The sequence below is a fragment of the Porites lutea genome, chromosome 11, assembly GCF_958299795.1.
Source record: "Porites lutea chromosome 11, jaPorLute2.1, whole genome shotgun sequence".
Classification (NCBI taxonomy): domain Eukaryota; kingdom Metazoa; phylum Cnidaria; class Anthozoa; order Scleractinia; family Poritidae; genus Porites; species Porites lutea.
In genome coordinates, this window is record NC_133211.1 from 5,302,350 (window position 1) to 5,314,849 (window position 12,500).

The window sequence follows — 12,500 nt, forward strand, 5'->3', positions numbered from 1 at the left end:
ATCCATGTACGAACATCTAAATCGCTCATTCATAAAATGATTGCATTCTTGATCACGAATGCGCACTCGTATTTTCATAAGATAAATAATAAGCGCCCACTCATAATTAAAAAAAACACTGCTTTGTTCGTTTAAACGTATATTTATTTTTTGATGGTCCATGTACACCCTTAATTCTTTCCGTAAATATTGCAATCCCTCCTCGATGCATTTATTTGCAGTTTAATAACATATGCACACACAATGCATTTAACTGTAGTTTAATAACACATGCGCACATTTAATTTTAACATGAAAATGGCAATTCTGATTCACCCTTAACAAGGCCATATCCGTAATACATAAATCGTAAGTTTAATAGCACATAAACATTGCAATGACCTCTTAACAGACATCAATGACTTTTTGAAAACCATGCGCACACTTACAATTCTTATATATACATTGCAATGCCCATTATTACATTCATTAACCTATTAATTATTACATAGTCATTGCAACTACTCTTAGTAAATTAGTCCCTAGATTAACAACATGCACTCTCTTACTTCTTACATAAGCACTGCAAAACTCTCAATAATAGTAATAATAATAATGGAATTTATATAGCGCTTAAACATCGCTGTTCTAAGCACTTTAAAATGTAAAAAAAGGACATAAGAATATCATTAAGCACAAGCTTACATATAACCCTACTGTACAATATCCTCTCGTAGCAAGTTAATTACCAGATTAATAAAATGCGCGCACTCTTAATTCATAAGTATTGCCACACCCTCGTAGTATAGTACTCACCAAATAAATAACACACACACACTCTTAATTTCTGATATGAGATTACAATCCGCTCTTAGGAAATTAATTACCAAATTAATAACGCGTGCGCACCCTTGATTCTTACACAAGTACTGCAATTCACAATTAATCACTAGATATAGAAGACACACCCTTAATTGTCACATAAACTTTGCAAGACACTGTTGTAAATTAATCACTAGATTAATAACATGCAGACATTCTTAATTCTTACATGAGCATTGCAATATCTGTCTTAAGCTAATCACCAGATAAACAACACACACACTCTTAATATAAGCATAGCAAAACCCTCGTAGTAAATTAATCAGACAAACAACACACACTCTTAATGTTTTTAGATGACACTGCAATCAGCCCTCAGTAAATTGATTACTGAATGAATGACGCGCGCACTCTTAATTCTTACATACGCATTGCAATCCATCTTAGAAATTAATCACTAGCATAATAACACTCACACTCTTAATTTTGTCACAAAGGCATTGCATTTCCCCCTTAGAGAGATTAATAATAAGCACCCTCTCTTAATTCTTACATGAGCATCGCACAATCCACCTTAGAGAATTACAAGACATTAACAACCAGATTTATAACATGCGCTCTTTCAGTTCTTATACAAACATTTCAATCCCCATTAAACAGTAGCGCACGCTCATAGTTAAATATTTTAATCCTCCTTAAAACATTTATCAAGAGTTAAATAACACTCAAATATCCTATATAATTATATAAACATTTGCATTAGTCTATACGCATGTATTAGGTCTATTCCAAATACGCGCGCACTTTTATATCGTAAAGAAACACTGAAAACCCCTTTATAAAGGGAAATGATCGCAATACATTATCACTTGTTTGATAGTACACACGCACTCACAATAAAAAATTGTCAATATCACCGCAGTCAGTCTTAATACATATAACACTATTTCAATAACACGAGTGATCTTAATTCTCTTCAGTTAATATCATTCAGACCTTTAATTCTTTTAAACATAACAAACCATGCTGAATTTGTGAGACTAATAACGCGCACAATACATTTCTTATATCTATAAACATAACATTTCCCCTTTTAACAGTATTCTTAAGTAGTATTATATTAATACTAGTTTTAAAACATGCGCGCACACTAGATTCTCATAAACATTTCAGTCTCAATTAATACATTAAATAACATACTTTAAAAACACGCGCGCATTCGTAATCCTCAAATATAAACATTTCAACAACTCCTTATAGCTATTATTGCCATCTCACATGAACTTTAAATTCGTATGACAACCCCTGCCTAATAGATTAATCAATTGATTACTAACATATGCAAACTCGATCACAGTTCATACACAAGTGTCCCAAAATACCTTCTTAACATATTAATCACTAGATTGAGCACACACAGGATTCTACTATAAACATACAATTCCCCCTTAAAATATCCGTCACTATTTCATAAACACGCGCAGTCATAAGTGATAATATGCATATAAACACTGCAAACCCTCCTTCATGCACTTATCTTTAGTTAAATATCTGCCGAAATCTCTCATTGTAAACTCTTGTATAAACTTTACAAACTTCCGTTAACAGCGTAATCACTGTTTTAAAAACACCCACAATAACTCAATATCAATGTTCTTGGCGCAAATCATTACAATAGACATTCATCACTAGTTCAGTAACTTGGGCGTACCCAGCTTAGATTGCGCATAAGCAAACATTAAAATCCCCCTTTAATAAACCACTAATTTGTTTAATACCACTTGCGCATTCTTAATTCTCATATAAACATTGCAATGTCAGTTCATACATTAATCACTCTTGCCCTCTCTGAATTTCTATATCAACATTAAAATTCCTCCTCAATATATATTTCACGCCACCAGTAGTACACGCCCACTCTTGACTCTTATAAAAATGTGGCTATCCCCCCTCAAAACACTTATCATTATTTTACTAACGTGTACACGCTCTTAATTCTTCTCAAAAACATTACTTTCCCTCTTAAAACACATGTTACTTGACTGTATGATAGCTATTATGCAACCACACTTAATTCTTATATAAACATATTCCATCTTAAATACATTAATTTACCCTACTTGTGAACACGCACACACTTAATTCTCACGTTACCATTGCAATCTTGACTTGATGTGTTATTATTTAAAAATGGTACTAACATAGGTGTTTACTCTATCATCGTTCCCTTTTTCTTAAAGACCAAGAACCATCAAGTCTGCTCACAGTTTTTAAATATTAGGTAATAAAAACAAGAAAAGCTAAATTATTTTATTAAAATGTCTTGTGGTCTATCCTCTTGTCCTTGCGTCATGTCCTGTGGGGATCATCATTGTTCAAAAGAAGCACATCAATTGGTGGGACTCGAACGAACATCATCTGCAAATTCCGAACAGACACCTTTTTGAATAGGATTGTATTAATCTTTAAGAAACTTCCCCTGCCACATGTTCCCCCAAAATGCTCTGATCCCATGGCTGATAGGATCACAATTATCACTGGTTTTCTTTGTTTTTCAAAGTTCATACATCATTCAAAACTACCCCAAAGCTAATTACATATATAGAGGAGCACGGGTGGTGCAGTGGTGAGAGTACACTCCCGGCCTGACTCATTGCCAGTCGTCTCTCTCATCACCCCCTATCTTTGCCGCGCACGTTACGCGAAGATGACTGGGGACAAGTCAGTTCTCCTCTTACGATTGCCTAGGTTCAAATCCTGGTGTGAACACCACATGTGCGCTGAGTCTGTTGTTGGCTCTCTCCTTTCAAATTTCAATTCAACCAGAAAAGCAGTTAGACGAAGAACCACTTTTTTGGATGTGCTACCTCTAAACCATTATTTATTTAACAGTTACAAAGTTCTGAAGATTTATTGTGGCTGAGCCTGACCTCCTGGATCTATTTTTTATGAAATCATTAGAATCCTGCCCAGGTACAAACGAGAGCTTTGAATAGTCAGGAAATTTCACAGAAGAGTTTGTAAGAGTCAGTAAGGAAGCCCCAACCTATTTTTCCGTTGTACTTTTATCGATCCTTTTTGCTGCCAATTAAAGTAATGTGATGATCATAGACATCACTAGGGAGATCACCTATGATACTGCTAAGATACTTTCATTAAGCCCTAGTGTCTACATATAAATTCTCTAGACTGATCTCCATATATTTCCTTGATGAATTGGTTAAGAGAATTTGTTTGCAGATCAAATCTTTTCTTATCAGGTGATCATTTCATTAATTCTCACAACATTTTCCCTTGATTATGTATTGATTTTGTTGGGAGAAAATTGACTTGGTCACTCTTGGGGCTCAAAGGGTTAAGGACCTGGGCCGGATTGTTCAAAGCATGGTTAAGATGACCCAGGTTTAGTGCAAAGATTAAAATCAGATATGAATTAAGGCTTAAAAAGCAAATCCAGTTTAATTCTTTTTGCCTGCAATGTAATTATTTGATACTCTGTAAAGGACTAAGAAAATTATCCAAGAAAATGCTTTTGAACAGAAGAATAAGAAAACCAGATGAAAATTTAATCCCAGGTTAGCGCTAATTGGCTTTCAAACAACTGGGCCCTTATGAGTTACCTGTTTTTTTTTTTAAAGAATATCTTGTCATCAGCAATCTGATCCTTCCTCTTTTCCTCAAAATAAAAAACTGCTGCCTGAAAATAGACAAATATAATACCAGTAAATTCTTTAAATCATTTATACAACTCCACCCATTTTGAACTGAGCCACCCCATGTGGATCCATGTCCCTATGTACCACTTGTGACATCATCAATTTTAACAGTCAAGGGCAAATTTGTTGTCTAACTTGTCCAGGGGGGAGACCATGCCAGAATAAGCACAGTTAAGCCAAGGAGCGCAAAAATACAGATAACCATGAAAAGCTGACCCCAAAATTTTGATAGAAGTCTTGTTGTACCTCCTTCCATTTAATCATATGATTCTAGAAGCTCGCCCAAAAACTGTTCCCACTGAAATGGAGCCTAGTTGATTTGCAGCAAAAGAAAAAATAAAGCAGGGCAAGAGAAGCAACAGAAAATATAAGAGGAGATCGAAAGAGCAAAAGGTAAAAGTCAAAGACTAGCTGCTGTGTCACTTTTAAACCCAAAAGCTATCTCGACATTTTGCTTTCTATGCATGCCAGAACTACCATTCAGAGGCAATAAATACATTTTGCATCTGAAACAGAAGGCATTGAAGTGCATGACCTTTAAGCAGGTTTTTGGTGGGCATGAGTTTTGTCTCTTTTTGGCCAGACAGTGACCAGAAGGTGGCTTGACTAGCAAAAGGTGTTTCTTGGAAAATTTGTTGGGTCAAGAGGGTTAATATCTGACCAAATTACCCAGCTTTGGATGGCATTTTGCTACTTCCAGGTCTCCTTGATAAACCTCTCTGACTTATAAATCAACCTGCAAATGCATTAATATTAAACCTGAGATCCATGCCTCACTCAATCGTGTTTAACATATGAGAGAGGTCACAAGGAGAGTTTCAACTGTAATAATTATTATCTCTTCTTTCCAAATAACCACAAATTAAAAAGTCATGTCCCCTCTCCATTTGCACATGTTGTGTAATGTGGCCAATGTGAACATCTTCAAAGCTGATTACCTGACATCCCAAAGTACTATAAATGAAAAATAATATAATGTAATACTTAAATTATTAATACAATAATTATTCTTTTAATCACAACAGACAATTTGAACCCAGGTAAATGTGAAAGGAGAATATTCAACAACAATTTCAAAATTTCAAAATTTACAAGGAAATTTAGATGGAAAACCACTCAACCGTGACTGAGTGGCCAAGAGTTGCTTTTCCCGTACAAATCCTTCTCTTTTCTGGCAGCTGTTGCAATCACTAATTTTGAGATACAGGGCTAAACATTCATAAGTTACCTAATATTTACATAGATGCTCAATCAGTTTCTCGGTGCTAAAATTGCATTTCCAAAAAAATTGTTTTTGTGTTTACAGAAAGTAGATCATGTGACCAACTATTGCAAAAGGCCTATTATCCATTATTTTGATCCATTTCTCTTGACTCACCAGTTTCGTTTAAGTTGCAACCAGCGTAAAGATTGGGGTGTCCTTGGGTCCTCCTCATTTGGAACATACCTGTAATTCTTTAAAAACATTGCGAATATAGCAGAAAGGAAAACATAAACATTATTTTAAGACAGAAATGTATGCACGGTTAACAATAAAATTATGTACTTACAAAATAACTCTTATGTAAGCTATAGCACAGACGCAGTTAGGCAAGCTTTGCGCTCACACACACACACACTCTCCCTATCTCTTTCACATGCAGGACACTCAAACACACTGGCACTGTCAACACAAACAATACATGAATAGAATTAAGAAAGAGACACACAAGAGAGCAGAATTTGAGACAGAAATAGGGGGTCAAGATGCTAGAACAAGGCAAAAGAAAAATCAAGATGGGAAAAACTGAGGACCATGAGTAGAGTTCTTGTGTAAGAACAGGGCTGAGGAGAGTTGACAATAGACAGCATATCAAAGGAGAAACAGGATCGGGCAACAATGTCATTGTGTGAAGGTGGATTAGACAGCTGTATAGTGTGTCATAAAGATCGTAAGTGAAGGGACTGTTTGCTGGATTTTTGATTGATAAAATTAGTGGTTAAGGTAGGTCTTGACAATGATGTTGTTTCTGTTACTGCTCCCCATTGCTTCTATCCACTAGGAGGCCACATGGTGACATGAAGCTGATTGATGGTATTATGGTGTAATGGAGTATAGCTGGTGGGTAATAAAGATCAGAGAGGACAGATTTCCAGGTCCACTGAGAGTGCTCAGGATTGGAAATAAAAGGACCGCAAGTTCCGCCAAGGGAGCACTCAGTGGAGAGAAATAATTATGCAGAACCATGATTCGTGGAGGACTGATGGGGCAGAAGCTGTGTGTGTGGCTGACAGGCCAGCTAAACTCGAGGAAGCCACATACGAACTTGTCAGGATAATCGAAGCGACGCTGTCGCCATGCAGGGATGTTAAGGTGAGAAGGAACAGGGAGACTTTGAAGCATAAAGGCATTAGGATCAGAGGATTTCTAAAGCCGGAAGTGAAGAGTGATAAGATGCGAGGTAAGCAATAAATTAACAGGAAGTAGATGAGGAGCAGGAGATGAAGCGGGGCTGAGGGTCGGCATGGTGGGTACGCTGGGAGAAGATGTGGAAGCTCAGACAGTCAGGCTTGAGAAAGGGGTTCCTTTGAAATGTGGAGCAGTTTGAACACTGAGAACAATGGCATGGCAAATCTGGGGGAGCAAGTCACCCCTCCAAATGGGAAGGAAATGTGGAAATAGTTAGTTTGGACCCCTCTAAAAATTCCAGTATCCTCAACCCCTAAAAGAGTTTCACTATCCAGTAACTCGTGGAACAATGTGATATTAAAAATTATTATTTTCAAGACAACATTTAAAGCAACAGTTTTCACCGGCCAGTGTACCTCTAATGTTGACTCAAGTTAAAGGTATACCTCACTTAGATTAAAAGTAAATAGTAGAGAAGTATTTTTAAAGTTACAAATATGATTAATTTTTATTATTATCATCATCATCATCATCATCATCATCATCATCATCATCATCATCATCAACAGAATACACAATTAAGTTTATTCAAAGCATTTAGAAAAGGTAAGTGCACAAAGAATGCCTCGAAAACGGAATTTAAGAGGTTGGCCATACGTAAAAAACTCTCTAAAGAAAAATCTAAAAATCTTCCATAAATATTTAAAAATGATATAATTAGAGCCAAGTTAATAGAAGAATAAAACACATCATAAATGTTTGACAAGAGGACTCCTACTTCACTCATCAAATGCAGACAGACTGTACAAAAAGTTAAGGGCAAATACATTTCTAAACTTAAAGAATTAAAAAAAGAATGCAAGTACAGGCTAGACTATGGGTTTAAGAATGTGCAACAATGAAATGCTGGGTATCTTTAAATGAGTGCACTTCTGATTACAGTGCATGCAAGACAGATGATGAACCCAAATAAATGGTGTAGATGGTGATAAAAGTGATGCGGAAGAATTTCTCAAAGACAAAGATGTACATGACCTCGGCAGAGTGCTTAAGAGAGTTAAAAAATGATGTAAAGATCCAATCAAAGACAAGCAAAGTTACAGTCATCACTCACTGCCATAGCACATTAACTGAAATGAGGAAGGTCACAAATAAATGATGATGAGCGATAATCAAGTTGTATAAATTAAAAAAAACTGCAGGCTGACTAAAATGCACGAAAATGACCAGTCAGAAAATGCAAAGTAGGGAATAGAACATTAAATGACACATTCAAATAACAATTGAAATATAATGATGTTAGGTAACCACATCAGAAATAAAAAATACCATGTATGCAGATCAGATAATAATTTATATATATGGTAAGCAATAACTGATTTATTATTGTGTTTTCCTGAAAGTGGAGCAATCTGTACAAAGCTGAGCATTATTGCTGAGGCAGGAGTGTACAACATAACAACAATTGATTCAGGATATTTTTTGAAGAAGTATAAACATTTAAAATGTGGCTATCGAGTATGAATGCTATAGTTATTGGCATCATTACCTAAAAATTAGTGAATGAATAAATAAAGAAATAAAAACACAGGTAGAAATAAAAACAGTAATACAAAATATACAAATAAATAACTACATAAATAGGAAAATAAACAAAAATCAACTATTCTTACTTATACTTACTGAGCTATATTACTTATTTACTTACTTAATTAATTATTTACTTACTTACTTACTTAATTACTTACATACCTATTTACTTACTTACCTACTTACCTAATTATTTACTCACTTACCTAATTACTTAACTATTTACTTACTTAATAATTTACTTACTAACTTATCTACTTACTTAATTATTTACATATAAACAAAAATCAACTATTCTTACTTACTTAGCTATATTACTTATTTATTTACTTACTTAATTATTTACTTACTTACTTACTTACTTATTTACTTACTTATTTACTTACTTATTTAATAACTTACCTACTTATTTACTTACTTACCTACTTACTTAATTATTTACTTACTTACTTACTTAATTACTAAAATTATTTACTTACTTACTTATTTCCTTACTTACTTACTAAATTACTTATTTACTTACTTAATTACGTACTTAGTTATTTACTCATTAACTTAGTTACCTTAATGACTTAATTATTTACTTACTGGTACTTCCTTATTTATTTACTTACTTAAGTATTTACTTACGTACTTAATTACTTACTTATTTACTAAATTAGTTACTGATTTACTTACTTGCTTACTTAATTACTTACTTATTTACTAAATTACTTACTGATTTACTTACTTACTTAATTACTTACTTATTTACTTACTTACTTATTTACTTACTTACTTAATTAATTTCTTAGTTACTTACTTACCTATTTACTTACTTACTTAATTTATTATTTCCTTACTTTATTGATTAATTATTTTCTTATTTAATTATTACTTACTTCCATAATAACTTAATTATTACTGACTTACAAATGGACATAACTTGAGAAACAAGAAACATCAGACATGTTCACCTAGAAACAAAAACTGAACAATGAAAAATGGCATTAAAAAAAGATTTGTCACAAATCTGTTGAGAAGAAATAATTTGATCAGAACATAGTGGAAAAACAAACAACTCTTATTATCTTACTTAATAAATATGTAAGCCAACAGTACACAACACTCTCACCTCGTACTTCAATGAATGTATTCAGTTATGGAAGAGTTGATCAACTGCCTTCAGAGGAAGAAAAGTTAATTAATTTTACTCTTGGTTTGTGATTGAGGAAACAATGTGAAAACAATGTGTAAACTAAGCCCTTCTTGTTTTGTTAATTATTTTAACCCAGTATCTTCAATTCATTCATATAATACACATCAATCAAAGATTGATAATCTGTTTGTTAAATCTGTTCATACCACTCAATACGGCATTCGTTCTCTCAGTTACACTGGTCCAAAACTTTGGAATTCTTTATCTATTGATATTAAGAAAATCAAGCCATTTTCCAGTTTTCGTCAATATATCAAGAATTCTGTGATTGATGGTTATAATGCTATTATTGATTCCTAATGTTTTACAATTATATTATCTTAACTACTATTTAATTAATGAAGTAATACTTTTTATCTAAAACAACTATTTGTATCTATATTCCTTTTACTCATATTCTTGTTTGGGTTACCTACTCGGTTAGTTCCACGAACTATTTAGGTGTTTCAAACTCTGCACAATGAACCTACAATAAATTGAAATTCTCTTTCCCTTCACAACCTCTCGATTTTATATTTTAAAGCACTAATTTGTATTAATGATAATTATTCTGTGTGAGTTTAAATAAAAATTGACTTGACTTGTGAGCATTTCACTGATCCTAAGGCATTCCTAGACCACAAGTTGTATAACAAAATCAAATTAAATCATCTCTTGACCTCTGTAAGGCAGTGTAAAGTGGAGCAATTAGGTATACAAAAACTGTTACATAGTTAACTCCAAAAGTTTTTTCCTCTTTGTCTGAATTTAAAAAGCTTTAATTTCCAAATAACAAAATGAAATAGGAGAAACCTATCGCCTAATTCCCAGGGCTCAAAATTTTCACCATGTGTTCAATGTATTTCCAATGGGTCATGTGACTCCTTCACCTAGGTTACATCACTAAAATGAGTTCAGCATGTGGGTCAGGGGAATGTCAGACAGGTACAATACAACAGCAAGCTACAAAGGAAATGGACACCCAAAATCTGCAAGTACATACATGCAGTGCATGGAAGTACCACAGAAACACAGCATACACTCACAACAATGAGGAACCACTGGACCAAAGCAATTGTAGGACTAGAGCACCTAGCCCTTAATAATGGAACTGCAGAACCACAGCATTAGACAAGCAACTGCACATTACACAGAGACACAATACATACATAGCACTAACAATACTGAGGAACCACTGAACCAAAGTCATTGCAGGACTAGAGCACCTAGCCCTTAACTATGGAACAGCAGAACCACAGCATTAGACAAAGAACTACACATTACACAGAGACTCAATACATACATAGCACTTGTTACGATACTGAGGTACCACTGAACCAAAGTCATTGTAGGACTAGAGCACCTAGCCCTTAACTATGGAACTGCAGAACCACAACATTATACAAATAACTAAACATTATACAGAGACATGATACATACACTGTACTTACAGGCCTGAGGAACCACTGAACCAAAGTCATTGCAGGACTAGAGCACCTAGCCCTTAACTATGGAACAGCAGAACTACAACATTATACAAATAACTAAACATTATACAGAGACGTGATACGCACACTGTACTTACAGTACTGAGGAACCACTGAACCAAAGTCATTGCAGGACTAGAGCACCTAGCCCTTAACTATGGAACAGCAGAACCACAACATTATACAAATAACTAAACATTATACAGTGACATGATACATACACTGTACTTACAGTACTGAGGAACCACTGAACCAAAGTCATTGCAGGACTAGAGCACCTAGCCCTTAACTATGGAACAGCAGAACCACAGCATTAGACAAAGAACTGCACATTACATAGAGACACAATACAAACATAGCACTTACGATACTGAGGTACCACTGAACCAAAGTCATTGCAGGACTAGAGCACCTAGCCCTTAACTATGGAACAGCAGAACCACAGCATTAGACAAAGAACTATACATTACACAGAGACTCAATACATACATAGCACTAGTTACGACACTGAGGAACCACTGAACCAAAGTCATTGCAGGACTAGAGCACCTAGCCCTTAACTATGGAACTGCAGAACCACAACATTATACAAATAACTAAACATTATACAGTGACATGATACATACACTGTACTTACAGTACTGAGGAACCACTGAACCAAAGTCATTGCAGGACTAGAGCACCTAGCCCTTAACTATGGAACAGCAGAACCACAGCATTAGACAAAGAACTACACATTACACAGAGACACAATACATACATAGCACTTACGATACTGAGGAACCACTGAACCAAAGTCATTGCAGGACTAGAGTACCTAGCCCTTAACTATGGAACAGCAGAACCACAACATTATACAAATAACTAAACATTATACAGAGACATGATACATACACTGTACTTACAGTACTGAGGAACCACTGAATCAAAGTCATTGCAGGACTAGAGCACCTAGCCCTTAACTTTGGAACAGCAGAACCACAGCATTAATATTATAAAAAGAACCATTACACGGAGATGCAATACAAAAACATAAAGCAACAAAAAACAAGACAACCACCATTTTGTCAGCAGTGTTGAAGATACCAGGTGTCTGGTAATCTCGGCAGCTTGTAATTGTTGTATCGTACCAGTATAACCCTCTCCAGGCACTCATGGTGAATTCATTTTGGTGCTTAGTAACCTAGATCAAAGGCATCACGTGGCCCCCTCCAAAATACATTGACCACTGGGTAAAAATTTAGAGACCTAGGAACTGGGCAACAATTTTTTTCAGAAACCGTCTGATATTAATTTGCTAAGATTTCAACTTTAAGTGAAGTAGCAAATGAGTTTTTTAG